Source organism: Anopheles coustani, chromosome X (assembly GCF_943734705.1).
Source record: "Anopheles coustani chromosome X, idAnoCousDA_361_x.2, whole genome shotgun sequence".
In the NCBI taxonomy this organism is placed as follows: Eukaryota; Metazoa; Arthropoda; class Insecta; order Diptera; family Culicidae; genus Anopheles; species Anopheles coustani.
This window is the reverse complement of record NC_071290.1, coordinates 7,418,797-7,436,261: the sequence shown is the minus strand read 5'-3', so window position 1 is coordinate 7,436,261 and position 17,465 is coordinate 7,418,797.

Below are 17,465 nucleotides of genomic sequence, written 5' to 3'. Positions count from 1 at the left end.
GGCGTTAGCTATGAAATATTGCCCCTAGAAAGAGACTGTAGGCAACAGTTTTGTAGGGCCAAGCTGTTGCAAGCCCTCAGATAGATCGGTTAGGCAGATTTGTCCCATGTTCGGTGGAGTAGGGAAGGCTGTTGACACCGATTCCAGCCATTCCTCTTGATCGCTTGTATCAATGCAACCGCGAAGAAGCAAACAAAACTTTGCCGTCAAGTTCGATCCAAGTACCCGAGTGAGGTAAAACGTCACCGGCGGTGTCTAACGCCGTTGTTTACATTCGCCTTTGCTCCCTCCACACAAAAAGAAAAACAAGCGATATGCTCACCAGGTTCAATGTTTTCCGATTGTGAGAGTATTTTGTGGTTTCTTTTTCCTTCTGGTACATCTCGCCGCTTGGTTCAACCTCTTCTCGCGTGCCGAACGCGTCGCTAATGGTCTTATCTCTTTCCGACGGGCGTCTCCAATTTCTTCCAGCCCCACTTACCGACTCCAAAAACCTACTCGAACAACCTCAAGTCGACATGGCAGGGCGACCTTGACTCGTTTTTTCTTTCATTCGCTCGTTTAGTTTAATTTATCGTTTTATTTATTTTTCCTTTTATCGCCCGGGCCGGGTTTCGTGGCCGTTGCAAACCCCGTGCCGGACGCATATACATGCTGACGAAATAGCATGCTGCGAGGGGGTATATTTTGGAGTTTTTTTTTTCTTCTTTTTTTGGTTATCTGCCCCCTTGTTTTGCCTCCTTTCGGTTTCGGTTTCAAGCCGCGCGCGTTCGTTAAACTTTGCAATCGATGCCCAAAGTGTTTCGTTTTTTTCCGTTTTCGGCCAAACATGTTTGGAATTGTGAATTTTTGACCCTTTGCGCACGTTTTCTTTCAAGCAGCAATGACAATTAATCCTGTTTGCAATCATAATTGAACGAAAAGCGTTTTGGTTCCAGGCTCCAAAACCTCCGCGTCACTTGGAAAGAAAAAGGAATGAGGTGGCCATTTTTGTTTTTAATTCGCGATCTTCCCTTTCTATATTTTCCCGGCGTTGGACGAGCCTTTTCGGATGCTTGGTACATCGATGGTTTTAGGCTTGCAGCATGCAAGTCGCCATGCTCGGGTGGTCCAAAACCTCCGGGGCCCGGAGATTGCGAAGCGAATAAACCTATAGTGGCTTCGATAAAAAGCACTAGCGGTGGAGGAAAAAAAAACAAGAGACGTGACAGATTCACTAAAGGCCACTAGGTTAGGTGGCGCCTTTCCAAATTTCCACCACTCAACCGGGGCCGATTAAGGACATGTCCGCGCGAAGGCTTTCGACAGCTTCTGGTGACTCGCGCGGCAAACTCCGGTGCCACCGAAAATGGCAGCCGAAAATCGATTAAGACGCCTGACGGCCCGTCGTGGCAGGCCAGGTTAATTAATCATGTCGTTTCCTGCATGCGGCGGCGTTTAAGGTTAAACTAAATATTGTGTCGTTAATGCGCTCCATGAAGGACGTACGCTCGGAGGGCACTCGGAAGTACTCTCCTGTGGGCTCTGGAGGTCACCGGAGAAGGTGAACCATTTTCCGTGCGAGCACGGAAGGCGCAGGTTGAAGTCCAAGGTGATCCAGAATTGGGCCTCGAGGGGGATACCGAAAGAAAAACAACACCATCGGTACCAAGCCGCATGCTGTAAGTGTTCGCGGAGGGAGAGGATTGCCTCACTTACTCCGGAGCTACGAACGAGTCGCCGGCGTTCAACTTTCAAACGAGAAGGTCAACCCTAAAATATATATATGACATATTACATCACCAACGCGCACAACTACTGGTTGAGTGAGGTTGTATATCTTTCCAATGTTTACGCGCAACACTCAACCGGACTACTTCCGGCACCAGCTATTGCATGCCTGCATCCAATCAACATTGAGCTTTCCCACCGCGGGAAGAATTCTCTCTGCATAGGTATGCATGCACCGGGGAGTTCCTGCAGCGATTCTAATCTAGAGAAGACAACACCTATCGACTACCGCCATCGGCAACGTAACAGACAATCCCCAAGACATCGACTCAGAACAGGTTCCGCGTCTATATCCGTACGAATTATCGGTGAGAGTGGCGTTGCACTAACCCCACACCGGGACGTAAACAACCGCTCGGTGAGACGTGCTGTGCGAACGCATAAGTACAATCGTCATTACGCTATCGCCAGGCGTAATCGTAGAACCTGGCCAACGCTCGCCTCATTCGTGTCGTTACCGCACACCGTAAAGTCGCACCTCTGGTAAGAGGGAGATACGTTGCACTAGACACGGCAAGGCGTAGGCTTCCTCAGTGCGGTGCATACGCTCATCAACATGCAAACAGAGGGTGAGTTCCTGGGATTCCTGAAACTAGACTACAAGGTTAGTTGGAAGTCGACGAAACGAATGATCGGAGTTTGGAAACGGAAGATAACAATTTATTCATCGTTGTTGAACTTAAACACTATCAGCAGTGATTCGTAATCTAGCTTAGCCTACACGGGCACACAACTTAAATCCACCTCGGCGCACCCTTGATACGTCTAGGGTTGGCGCTTCAGTGCTTGGTCAGCTTGCTCGACAACACACACCGACGCCCGTTGTACACCTTCCCGGCCGGACACTCAGGCATTTTAAGGTTGTGCGGGTTGATCGACGCCGTCAGTGCGGAGGGCTGCGCTTCGCGTTCCACCTTCTTCTGATCACGGTGCAGCTTCCGGTCCACCCGCTTCTGCTCCTGCCCCATCTGGAACTCCTTCGAGCGGGCACGCACCTTCTGGACGGTCTCATCGAGCCGCTGGCGTATGGACTCCACATGCTCCAGCGTCTTGGAGCCCTTACCGGGGGCAGCGGTGGTCAGTGCCGCCGTTGGCGTCGTGGCGGAGCGGCTCTTGAACAACCGACCGATCGCTTTCGACGGTCTGGTATCCTTCAGGGGCGCCACGGTGGACGGTGTTGACTTCTGGACGCGCCGGCTAAGCCTCGAGAACACACCGCCGGACTCAATGGCGGGCGCCGCCGAGGTTCTCTCTGCTGCGAGTGCCACAACGACGATCACCGAGCAGACCAGCAGCAGCCAGCGGTTCACTTTCCGGGCAGTGTTCATCTTGTTAAATGTTTTGCACAGGTTGATTGATCGACGGCCGGCTCTGAGACGTGTGTTGATAGGAAGCGTCGTCGGTCGCGACTGACTCGGGATCCAGCGCCGATAACGGAGTGTCCTCACGGAGACAGCGTGCACAGAGAAAGGCTTTAAACCGGTCCACGGTTGGCTTGCAACTGAGAATGGTTCCGAAGTGGTCGGCTAGTTTTTGGGGCGTACAATGGATGGGCAAACCCGAACCGAGCAGGGCACCAAGACATCCAGGACCTGACTGGGCTACCTGCTGGACAACAAAAAAAAGCGCCTATCCTAGTGGGCACCTTCTACCGAGGGTGACTGCAAGCCGTCGCCGGAGAGGGAAAGTATTCGCCGTCGGTCCACAAACTGGTCCACAGCTCAGCGCGACAGGTTCGCATGATTTCTGGGTCACACCAGGTTTCCGCAGAACGGCCGGGAGAACCCGTTTTGGACGGAACGATCACCTTGCTCCACAAACGAGGTCCGCAAACACGCCGTGGTCCCTTTCCCAGCCTTCTCTTTCTCCCGTGCGGCGATTGCGCAATCGCATCCGCGGCATCAGAACAACGCACCCCAGGAGAGGCGTCATCGGAGGCGCATTAAAACGCATTCACGACCTTGGCTCGTGCGCGCGCGTGTGTATACCTAACAACTACCGTGCGGTGTCTGATGAGCACTTGACTTGTTGCACCGCATGCATCTGCCGCCCACCACCCGCCCTATAATAATAACACCCGGGGAGGGGTACTTACACCCGAGATGGTGTACGTCTCACAAGCAAAAGTTTAATGATGCGTGACGACGGTGCGTTCGTAAGCTGTCTCGGCTGTCAGCGACGCCACAGTGTTTGGTAGCGAGTGCCGGTAGCCAGCGTCACGGTAATTATAGTCATGTTTTTTCTCACCATCCGCTCACCAGCGGGATTTGTCGCCATTAAGGGATGCCGCTTGCCTCGTTCTCTTCATGCTGCGTACACGGCCTTTTTTTTCCTTACACCTCTTCCCACCATTGCACGGTGGGAAGCAGTCAGCATGAAATTGGGAAAAGCTTAACAATTCCTGTGGCAATACATCTCTCGACGTTTGTTAGTGTAAAGTCAAACTCGAGTTTAAATTCCTCGTTGACGAGACTTTACATCTCTTAAAATCTAATTAAACGATTGTTTCCAGAATTTAGCTCACGCTTGCTATCAAACACTTTCTGGACCTCAAACCCGCACTAATGAACGACATTGGGAACAAGAAATACCTTCCGAGTTGATGAATTATTGTGTTTCTTAACCATTTTTAGTTGTGTTTCTTAACCACAAAGCAGTATAATTCGTTTGTTGTTCTCGACCGAATGAATTACATTGTCTAGTTTTCTGACTTATTTAATAAATTATGAGTGTTTTCAAGTTTGTTTGAGAAAAGTAGGCTGAAACTATTCTTCAGAAAGTTAAATACCACATAGTGAGAAACAGTTTTCAGAAACTTTTAGTCCTGTGCTCATCGTTCATCTTCAATTACCATATTTTATATCAGACTTTTACTAATTGTTGTGGTATTCTATTCAGAAATCGTGTTGCTGATAGTTTTTCCATCACTTTATTTTTCTGGTCAGTTGCTAAGTAAGGAATGCAAAGAAAACAACTCCCTTTTACCTTCTATCTAGTTCGTTTGCATTTTCGTTTTTTTCGTTTTGTAATAAGGGTGGATGAACGGTTAATTCCTTCTCGCTCCCCGCATTGTCGATTGTAAACAGCCCTTTTCAGGGTCGCACCTCAGTAAACTCGGCGCGAAGACATCAGCATAGCAGCAGCTTCACGATGGTTTAACGTTTTTTCGTGGCGCATCCATCTTCTTCGATTTCCATCTCCGCCACGGGTGGACAATTGTTGACATTTAACATTTGCTCCACCCCGCTCGAAGCCGCGCTTGCTGCTCACAAACTCGTTCTGCAGCCGTTCACGCAAGGTCTCGCGGCCTGAGCCGGGTTGCGCCTCTTCAGCGACCATTGCTGCATCGCCCTAAGTGCCAACTGGTCCGAGAGCCAGCGAAAATAAATGCCGTCGATTGCGAACCCGACCGAACGGGCGAATCTTGTTCGAATTTCGGCCCCGCGGGAGAGTGGGGGAGGGTCCGGGGAGGGAAGGGTAATCGCGGCGAACCGATTGCTCAACGGATTGTAAAGCGCGCTGGCCCCAAAGATTGGCTTATTTTTGCACCACTTTGCGGCGTCTTTCGCGTGCCTTACCGAGTGAATGTTTGGGGGTTTGAGGAAAAAAAATGGGCATACCAACAACCAGCAAACACACAAAAACACAAACACACACCAAAGATGGGATTCCTAGCTGCCGGGCAAGGTGAAGGAGCACCGTTAAAAAGGGTGGAAAACCGAAAATTCGAGCGCGTGCGTCGTTCACGTTCCATTAAAAGAAGCGAAAAATTTGGCGCGCAGTAGCCAAGATGGAGGGCCAAGATGGCGCCGAGGGCGGTGTGGGAGGCCCCAGACAATCCCAGGCAACCCTCGGGACAAACTCTATAAACTCAGTGCGATCGTGCGCATCGGGGAACGAAACAACCCGATCACGCTCCGACCCCGTTTGGGGTTTGGTTTCGAAACCGAATCACACACACACACACCCCATAAAACAACCCCTACGGCTACGAAAACCATCGAAAGCCAAAACAAAATCGAGCGCCAAAAAGAAGTGAAAAAAAAAGTGAATGCAACCTGGTCCAGTGACCGAGTAACCAGATGGCGATGCGTTCGGTTTTGATCGAGGAAAAGGGAAAGCAGATCCAATGATACGCCAGAGGAAGCCATCAGCAAACCGCTCAAATATTATTTAACCGGGTCAACGGTGTCCTTTTCTTTCAAACTACATTGCTTTTAGAACATGCTGTGACGTTGCGCGGTATTACTTAACGCGGTAATCACTTAACCGGCCAACAACTAACAAACCAACTCCAGCACAGAACACAAAGCAGTGAAATAAAGAGAAAAAACGTAATGAAAAACAGTAAACGAGAAAAAAACAAAAAAGGGGGCAAACGAAACGAATAACACAAGAAACTAGCCAATTACATCCTCTTAAACAATCTTTATCAGTTCAAGTCAATCAAAACATAGCGAAACTAAACGAAAAAAACTACCTAGGTAAGTTTTAAGCAAAGAGAGACGAAGTAAACAAAGCATTAGTCTCTTTCTAAACCAGTTACCAGAATAGAAAGCTGCACAACAAAACAAGAAGTGAAATTGTTAGCAGACAATCAAATAGTAAGACAATAAAATTCTTGATTTTTATTAAAACGTAATAAGCAAAGTAAATTGAGTAACTTGAAGTAAACTAAAACGCAACTACCTTCAAAGGCTTGAGAAGGCTCAAAATAGCTTAAGAGATTATTTATTCAACTAAACACACGAACATTTCTAATGTTCTTGTTTTACTATATCATTTTTTTTTATTGTTAGATCCATCTATGAATCTATTTACCTATCTACTTATTAAACGCTTTACTGATTCGTACCATCAATTTTTAACGGTTTGCGTTCCTTTTTAGTCTCAAATTATTTGCATTTTAAGTAAAAAAAGTTCAATCTAGTTATTATCCAGTTGGTATTTGCTTAAAGTTGGCTTTATCACTTTAAAGTGATTCAATCGTTGAAAAAGTTAGACATCTTATGTTACGCGAAGGCGGCAAGGAGCTGCGTGTGCAGTGTGACGCAAAATAAATTGTTAACGAAAGCCAATTTTCCAACGTGTTCGATGCGTAGTTGCACAAGCAGCCAGCAGGAACGTCTTAAAAAAAGAACCGACAGCGAAATGACTCTCGGTTTCAGTGCTCACGGCACGCTGCGATCGGCGCGTTAGTCCACGTGCTTCTCGTCGGGTCTCGACGTTGGCTATTATGTATGCAAAAGGGCATCCTTGCCATCGAGCGAGCCCTCGAGCAGTGCGAGCTTTAATGAGCGATCGCTGATCGGAATACACTCGGTTCAAATTACTCCAGCCCAAAAATTTCGGCGGAATGCGAAATATTTCGTCGTCGGCCGGTCGCCGGAAGAGTGCTTGAATTCGGTGAAAACCACCACTGATCATGATCAGATTCTTAATTAAATGCTCCTCGTGGTAGAGGTAGAAGTCTTATAGTTAGTGACGCTAATCTAGTCTGCATTTTGAATGGTTTTGTTTTCAAAAATGAGGGTTTAAATCTATCTCAATAAAATTCTCTCTATAGTTTTGGAATCGTTTGCTTTTTAAGCAAACCAAAATTAATTTTTTTAATTTGAAATTTTCTACCAGCTAAACTGAATCCAGCGATCAGCATGCTGCACTAGGGTAACCCTATAAAGGTTACCAGAGGTTCTCAATGCCCACATCTATGTTTAGCAAACATTTTTTATTAAGCGTGAGAAATATCTTTACTTTTCGGTGCATGCATTAACGAGTCAAGTTACAAAATCACAAACATCAATCAGAAATATTAAACTTAAAATTAAAAAAAAACATCGATTATTCCTACACGTTTGAATATGCCTCATCCATGAACTAATATCATGGCTTTTTGAGCAGCATAAGAAAATCTTTTAACGAGGAAACCACCAAGAGGACTTTTTTTTAATTTAATGTATTACAAAGCGTTATAAAACAAACGATTTCATGTCATTCCTTTGGCTCATTTGCTTCTCCCCTTCACCCTCGGACTTTCGATCCGTGTTAGGTGTTTGTTTGCAACGGCGTTCTATATCTAGCTGTCTCGCCACTAAGCCAGTATGTTTTAAAAGAGGAACTGATCAACAAAGTTTTCAAAAGTCGATGTTGAGCCCTCAAAAGGTTCATATTAACATTTCCGATCCTTAACAAAATGTATATTAGTACACTAAAGAAATTATTTAAATGCCAACAAGGGTAATAAAAAAAGTAAATAAAATTAAACTGATGTAGGCTTGAATAACCAACTGACTTTTTTCGAACCGAATAGATTCATTAAGTTATTTTAGTTTTGTGTTTGTTTGCATTTAAAACACTGACTCACATATGCTTCCCCAATGATTCTAATGGCAAAACAAACCAAATCTTCAATTCTCAAATGGTTGAGAACCACTGCGTTGCACTATGTGTTCTGCTCGAAGTCGCGTTATTTACAATTTTCCAATCAGCAAATCTTCACTGAGGTCACAAAAGTAATGGACCGCTCGGTAATAACAATCTTTCTGCTTGGGGCGGCAAGAATTATTACCTTTGCGTGGAGGCTAGAAAGATGTTGTCGTTTCCATAAGGTCGCCCGTCCTAACCTCCCCGCTTCGCCGGTTAGTGAACTCGCTGTGCGCAGTGTTCATCATTCGACATGCTATTGACACTGTGTCGTTACGGCCCTCTCGAATGCACATTTATTGTACAGCTTGGCGGGGCCAGGCCCTAACCTCCCAAGGAAAAAGCCCTTCTCCCGCACGTCCCTCCCCGCTCGCGCTGGGGCGGTTTCTTTCGAGGCGGGAAAGCCATTGAATAAAATTGACTTAATTGGACTAATAGATTTTCCTACGCGATCGCATTCGCCTCCGTCGCATATCGCTTTGATTGCTTTGACAGAAGGGGTGGTAATGGCGGTGTGGAGGATCGGAGGGGAGGGGGGGGTCGAATTAGCTGCAAATGTGGCCGTTACCTTGTTTTTTTTTCCAGTGTCTTTTTCTTTAATATCTTCATGTTTTTCCTCTCACACTTCGCTGAACCGCCGCCATTCGGAGTTTCGTTTTTTGTTCGGCTGACTGGTTGATTGGGTTGGGAGGATTGACAGTTGATGCTCGCACAGTGTATGCTAACCCCCCCGCCGCCGCCGCGGCTCCACTCGCGAGCGACTCCCCCAAGGTTAGGACTCAGCGACTCACGATTATGATCGGTTTCACCCACCCGTCATTGATATGTTGTCAGGTTGGTGGCTTTTTGTTTCGATGTCAATGTTTTGCTATGTTCTCGGGCACTATACGGGCAACTAACAACTCACTCGAAAAGCACACACACACACACACACACACACACAGCGTTCGGTCTATCACTCGCGCAAGCGATGAGGCTTTAGGAGCACGGCCTAAGCCAACACGTCGTGGCGATTTCGAGCTCGCACTCGAATGCGCGTCCACGCTGAACGGTGCTGGGACGCAACGTCGGGCTCTGCCGCTGTCTGCCTGTCTGCTCCTGCAGCGCCATTGCGCAACGCTCAAAACCCCAAGTGTGCGTAAGGCTTATGCCCACCGAGCGGAGATGCGCTGCATTTCAGCATTGTTTACTAACCTTCTTCGGCTCGTCTGCTTTCGCACCTCGCTCGAAGGCGCCCTCAGTAGGGTCCTCGCTAACAGGTACCAGGGGTAGGAGTAACGCCGTTATCTTTACAAAATAAATAAACGCATGGTAAACCACACTTGTACCTTACAACGCAGTATCGCTGGAAGTTTAGGTTCTTCAAAGTATGATAGTTGATTTTCCCAAGGTCCTGGAACTCCAGAACTCCCAAGAGTTGGAAGTTCTGGACCTCAGACTTTACAGGCTCTCGATTCAGAAATAGTCCAAAGACTTAGAAGTTCAGAACTTATAATTCTTGGAATTCCTCGAGGATAAGAACATCTTTGAACAGAAACTTCAGAACTTCTAACAGACGTCCCATACCACAGACGCGTAATGCCGACGAGACAAGCAGCGAGATACCGACGAGATCTGTCATCTGATCAGAGCTATCCACGCGACACGCTGCGGTCAAGGTGAACACGTTACTTCGCACCCTTGACCAAGTTGATCGGCCGCGTGCCGGGCTGGAATGTCACCAGCGCCCATTTGCATACCTCATTCGCGTGTCCGGCTTGGATTTTCCGGACCACTCGGGGCGTCACGCGCAGCACGGCCACATCCCGGACACGGTCCTCGCAAAGCACACAGCGTCACTGTAGGCAACTGTCGCGATATTCTTGCCCGCACCGAGGAGCTCAAACAAACGCTCGCTTCTACCGAATGCTTCTCGCGCACCTTCCACTTCTGATAGTGCAATCGAAACTATTGAGCCGCCATTGCAGCCAACCACGCTTTACCACCCTCTCATCAGTGTTGTGCCTTACTTCGTTTACCAATTCTTCTTTCTTCTTCACCACTCGCTTCGATTCTCTTCGGGCCCGCCGTGCTTGCCTTCTTTGTTTGCTCACAGCGTGCACGCTTTTGGGGCCGGCATTTTCCTACCTTTCTTCGCGCAGCCGGGAGGGGGGAGGGTGTTTGCTGCGTGTCGCCCACTAAGAACCGCGCGTGAAGTGTCGAAGCCCGGTTGCAAACTGGAGGATGGACTGAGGGCAGCAATAGAAGGCACGCTAGTTGATCGCAACAACCGGACCGTTTCGATTTGAGTTGTTATAAACGATGTAATAGGTTGAGCGTTGCAGAGATAGAGAAGTAAATAAGAGAGGAACAAAACACACTCACAGAAGGTGCGTAGCATACCAAACCATCGAAGAATACATTAGTCCTGACGTTAGTCGTTCGGCGATGCGCGTTTTATCGAAGCTTTACTTATTTCAACGCTATGTCATAACGCTTGCCTACCTGCAGGCGCAACAAACATGGACGGGACAAGCAAGCGATGCTGGGAAATCACGCAAAAAGCTTTCACCTTACCATTCAAATGCAAATCACTCCAGCTCAAGACACTTATTTTACTCCTTGGGGTCGTTTATGCGCATTTTATGTAATTTTTTATGTGTAATTATTAAGTATTCCAATACGATATCGTTTCTTTGCCGTATAGTTTTTCCCCAAAGGAACAAACTGACTTCTTGTTTCTCATGTTTTATTTAATGTCAACTGTTTATTGGAACTTTTGAATAAACATTTGTCTCATACTGCAATTCTTTGAAAAGAGCTTGCAATCGAATTCCGTCATCTAAGTTTACTATTTTATAACGATTGATACGAATTGTCGGTTTGCTGCAAAAACAAACTAGTTCTACATTGTACAGTATGTCTAACACTAATAACAGAACCAATGTATTCTAAATCATTGTTTTCACTAATTCAATAATTGAACAACATTAACAGTTTTATTGATAAAGGATTCACAAACAACTACTTGAATTTATCTAGGCACAACTGTTTGTTTTAAGACTTAAACTGAGTATCATCACATTCATAACCGGCATCATTTGACCAGTTGTTTTTAAAGTTTGAGATTTTAAAAAAGGTAGAAACAAGGTTTTCTAGGATATTTCGGTAGGTATTATAATTAATTTAAAACGTTATTTCATCAATAACTAGGATTTTAGTAACTTTAGCTTTAGCTAAAGACCGATGCGAATAATATTGTTCTTCTTGTGGTATTTTTTAAACTTTACTCGCTGAAGATAATACTTTTCTAGGTCTACTAATCCTACAACAATGTTATAATATAATACATTGTAAATAAAAACCATACTGTTGCTATTATAAATGCTTTTCCGTCATCTCCACGACGTTTAATATGTATTAAAGATCCTTCGCGCTTCTTCATCTTCTTGAGAGCTTTTTCAACCATTCGCTGGGAACATTTTCCATCAGCAGCATCGGCAGGTTATAATTAATTCGTTCACCAGCACGCACGTTAACTGGCCGCTAAAGGTAGGAATCGTGGTTGGAAGCGGTATTTTCGTGCGTCGCAAATTGATTTTCACGGGCAAAGGGGAGGGGGGGGGGCGACCCGGATGGAGGAACCATTAGTGAGGCGACGACACGGTGCATTTTGGGATTTTGGCCCGCCTCGCACCGATCAATCATCGGCGGATCAACTGACGGCCGGTCCACATCGAAGTGGAGGCCGATTTTCGGCTTTCCCATCGGCTCCCAAAAACCGGTCGTTGATGCGCTTGGCGGTCGGATCGTGTCATATGCCAAAGGTTGATCGTAGTTCGGAAGCGTCGGAAGAAGGCAACCGAACAGGCCTTGGTGTCGACCGTCGTCGCCGTGAAATTATATTCGAATTAAAAAGCAACAGAACGCTAGGAGTAAATTATTGCGCGGAGATGTGTGTTTTCCCTCTGACTTTTAAATTACTCTGCAAAAGTCAAAGTGCGTGGATAAATACAACCACCCTCCCAGGCCTTCGATGGTGTCTCCTTATCTTGAACTTAATTCAAAATCCCTTTACACGACGCCCGTTTTCCAGGTGCTCGGAAACATACATGCAACAACACATTGGCCAAAGCAAACTTTCACCCGGGTTACGTTTTCCTCGGGCATCATTTCCCAGGTTTTCAATGCGTTCGTGCTCGCGTGCGGTCGTCAATAGCAACCGCAACCGCCCACCAGATGTGTGAAAAGTGCTGCAACTTTTCCCACATCAGGCCCGACGCCCTTTTGCGGCGAAATAAAGGAACGGACCTGAGTTGCAAGTGTTTGATTTCTCTTCTCTTTCCATTCAGCAGCGCTGTCTGTTGCGCTGGTCGAGTAAATAGAATGTTTCCTTATCGGGATTGCCAAAAACTGCGCTCCTGTTTGCTCGTTTGGTCAGCTTTGCAATTGTGCAGCTTCGTTAACGGCTTTGCCTTTTATCGGTTTTCTCCACTATGGATGCAGATTGTTTTAAAGCAATAATTGATTTGAAATCATTATTAAATTATTACATTATTTTAAGCTTTAAAAACTTCAAAGCTACTTATATTTACATTAAGTGAAATTAGGAAGGGAAAGTTAAAGTATAAAGATTAAAATAGAGCAAAAAACAAAATAACCAATGTTTAGTTTTGAGGCTCTTTTTTCTAGAAAATTGTGAGCAAAATAAGTCAGAACAAAGCAGTTTCATGCTCATCTAATTAGCTCTTCCTGTTTGGATTTAAAAAACCGAAAACTAATAAGAATGCAGTTGATTTAATGCTAAACAATTTAATAAATGCAAATTTACGAATATACAGTGCTTCGTCAATCGAATGCTACATTTTTATCAGGGAACGATTCACAACACATTTCAAAACATGTGACAATACACAAGAAACTGATGATTTACGTTAATTTTATTTATTGAAGATAATCATCGAAGAATTCTGTCCTGGCACAAAGTCAACCAGATGAAATCGTCACCATTGAATTGAAAGCGTTAACTTTTTCTGTATAAATAAAGTCATTTTCTATTGAAAATTTATTTTGTTGATCGATGAAAAGCAGCTGAAATTGCAAGGTAACTATAAACAGGTGTTAGCGTTGTTTAGCTTTATCTACTTGATATTTGAAATTACCAAAATATCATCTACATCCAAATGGCAACCGGCTCGACACTGGATGGTCAAACAAATTCAAAAAGGTCACACTTTGGATGCATTCCACAGTGCATAGTGAACCAAAGCAAAAGAAGTACAATACAGCAAACCCTGGTGGAGTGAAAGGTGGATGAATAGAAAAGGAGGAGCAATACAAATATAATACAAACAATGGTAGATTCTGGGAAGCGTATATATAGCTACACTATTACGTAGCGTCAGGATCAATTGACGCTGACCCGCCGGAGAGTGTTGCGTCGGTGAAAGCGTTCTAGAGCTTGCTAACGTTACGTTCTCCTGAGGAAAATGAGTCCGAAGAGTATTCTCTTGCTGGGATTGGTGTTTTTCTGCCAAGTCCTTGGAAAACCAATTGAATCCTCCACCGAATCGTCATCCTCCAATGACATACTGGACTTGGTGACATCTGCTGCGTCATCGACAACTTCTTCAGAGGTACGTTTTATAGGCGATTTCCCGAAAGAGATCCTCAGCATAGGTTTCATTTCGTAGAATGCACTTAGAATTGATGTCCTCCCCACCAAAGCGCTCATCAGTGCTTCATTGCGGGTTCCGAAGGACTCACCTGGAAGGACCACTACCTCCACCACCGAAAGTATACCCATCTTCAACCGCACCAAGGTTCAGCTGGACTACCCCAACGAACTGGTCCCGTACACTATGAAACTGACGGATGGGCTTTTTGGACCCCTCGGTAACTTAATGCGGGTAAATGAGATTCCCTTCAGGACCTAAAACACATACACCTCACCATATCCATACCTATCCAGCGATCCTTGGTGCGCATCGCGCAAGAGGTCCGTTTCTTTCAGCCTCTATTCGGAAACCATCTGATGGTCGTCATTCCGAAGAATTTGGACGTCTGAACCCGAAAACATTGGAGTGATAAGTGTAATAATTTATTTTCATACAACTCGTGTAGTCTAGCCTTGGAATGTAAAATAACCTCGTGAAAATTCTGTGATGTAGAATTGGAAAAAATACGCATGATAATTCGATTAAGTAAAATGACACGTCAATTGGTATTGGAAAAGTTCTCTAATCAAATATTTTGGCAGTCCGTCAGTTCCATGCATGGTTTTCAGTTCTATTGTCGTCTTCATCATCAATTGCTGCTCCAGGTGGAGTAGATCCTGCGTTTGTCAGCATTCGTAAAGATCTCATCCAACTACTCCTCTTGATGAAGAGTTTAAAGTAAAGTTGCTAGCGTTTGTGGTTCCTACAAAACCTTCATTTGCAACATTTGTTTATGAAATTGGTGACACCAACAGTTTTAGAAAACCTAGCAAAGACTTCACTTCCCAAAGAGTAATGTTTTTCGGTGAAACAACATTTTAGAATTCATTTCAGATGGTTCTTATAAACACACTGATTAGTTTGTTTTTTTACTAAAAGATATGTTTAAAATACATAACATCCGGGTGTTTTTATAACCAGATTCACCGCCTACATACTGCCTCACTTCCACCGAAGCAAACCGACCAAACTGTTGGCATTGAACTGAAAACATTGAATTTGGCAGGGATTAAAAAGTAAAGTAATTTGCTTCGGAAAATGTTTTTTGGTGTATTTCAAGTTAATTTCAATCAGGTGCCCACTTGTTTGTTGGTTTTATTGATTTATCTCTCTGACAGCTGGCATTACCAAAACAGCATAGCGACGGCTCGACACTGAATGCGTCGTTCCAGAAAGGTCAAACTTTGACCGCATCCCACAGTGCACAGTGTAAACCAAACGAGAAAAGAGAAGACAAATCCCAGCAAACCCCTTGATCGAAAGCACTTTACGTGCGTGTACTGCTGCCCTGCCTCCGCTTGGCAAACAACGTGCCCCCTTCCCCCCCTCAAAGATGGCCGCCTACGCGCCGTTACATTCGTCGTACGGTTTCGCGGACATACATAAACCGGGCGGATGCGCCACGTGCTTCTTCTTCTCTCGCCGATAAGGACGGTTGAGGGAGGGAGGGAATGGGTAAAAGGACGAACGGGGCGGGCCCCCGCCTTTATGCTTCGATTACGTGCAACAACACGCACGCACGGACGCGTGGTTGAACATTTTTCCAAGCAAACGATCCGAACCGATGAGATAACAGACGCAATTACCCATTTTCACTTTCCGCAGCGACCTTCCATCGACACCGATGGCTTTGTTTCAGTCGCCCCGCTTTCTTTCCTTCCCCCTTTTTGCGGTGGTTTCATTTTGTTTTCATTATCTTTTGCCTCCCTTTTTCCCTCTCATCGATCTCTTTCTTTTGTGGTAACAACCTTATCAGCCGAACGCGAAAACTCGATCGACGATGACGACAAGTGCATCATGGGGGAGGGGGCAATACCGGCGCGGGGTCGAAGGTTGGCACAATAAAGATTTCCTTTTACGGCGATGTCAAGGAGAATCTGTCAAGGAGCGCTGTAAAACAATCAAACCCGATCGATCTCGTAACTTCTGAAATTTCTCCTTGCGATCGTTTTGAGCTGAATTTTTCCCTGCAGTGTTCGGAAAAACCTGCGACTTATCCTGGTCCCTGGTCCTCTCGTGTCTTCCAGATGAATGCACGCACACACACACACACACACCATCGCCGCGCACTTTGACCCGCATTCGCCGGGAGAAATGACTTTCTGCCTGGGCCTCATTGTGCCTTCGTTTGTTTCGTGTTTCCTTCTCCGTTGTGTGGATGTCTTATGATGCGTGCTGGATCTCCGGTATGCTCGTGTCCGCCTTGGTTTCATCCACACACAGTGTGGTGCGCGAAAGAAGCAACTCACGAGAGTTCTTTTATGATCAACGAGAATTTATATTTTCTTTCAATATCGGATAATTCGTTATTATTATTACAATGCAAAATATTGTGGTGTCATTATAATGGTTTAAAATTCATATTTTTAGTTTTTTATAACACATGAAGCAGCGGGAAACAAAATTAATTATGTTAAACATATTACTTGTGCTACATCTCGCTAAATCCTGAACTAAAGCTTTCAATAGAATAGGTGAAAAGCTAGTTTACACAAGTTAAACAATGTGTAAACAAAAGTCTCATTATTTTTAGCTTGTCGCCCATCTCACAATGACTTTGCAGTTTCTTGCTCACTCAAGTTTCCTAAATTCATTTGCAAACACTTAAACAAAGCATTCGAATCCCACTCCGAATACTGTAAAACTTGGAAATTAAAACACAATAGTAAAAAAGTAGAGAACATATTTCACGATGGACTGTTTTCATGAAGTAAGCAACTTGATACTCTAGTTCGATAAGTGATCAAATAGATTATTTGTTTGGATAAGCTAGATTTAGCTAGGTTATGATTTTTTCTTTCTGTATTTTGTTAGTCCACCTTTAAAACTGTGGGTTTTTCAAAGTCTTTTATTCCTTTTCTCTCACATACTTCCTTAAATTTATCCCAATACTATTTTGTTCAATAAAACACTACTACTTCTATTTCCTGCTTTGGAAGTTTGATCAACATTTGTATTTATTTTAGATTTTATTTCATTTGGTTTTCATATGAAGAGTTTTTATTTTCTTTTCGCTTGCCAAGTATAAACTTACTGATAAAAATACAATTATAAATTTGAAGATCATGATCACACTATTCAAATGTGTTGTAAAATGTAAAGTTTTAAACTGTCTATTTGAAATGCGTTTAAAATAAGTCTAAAACTATGAGTTTCTGTAAAAAATTATCTCTCAAGTTAATCAAAACAACCATAATTCTGTTTGACAAATGTTTTCTTTAGTTTCTAGGTACTTACTTGTTAGTTTATTTTTCTACGCACCCTATAAACTTTTGTTATTACTCTCTTACCCGAAATAATATTGAACCATACTAATGAAGTATTAGAAACAGGTCTTCGATTTCAACCATGTAGTTGCTAATGTAAGAAAAAAATGCCCTTTTCGCATTAAGATTTTTTTTTTATGTTTTTTACTATCGAAAACATCGTTCACCACTGTGATTTGTGTGCGACACGTTCGTGTTGTCTCTACGCGAGGGAAAATATAAATGGTGAAATATATGGAGCGGGCGAAGGAGCGGAACGCGTTGTGGGAGAGAAGCAAAACAAAAACCATCGGTTTTGGACCAAAACCGC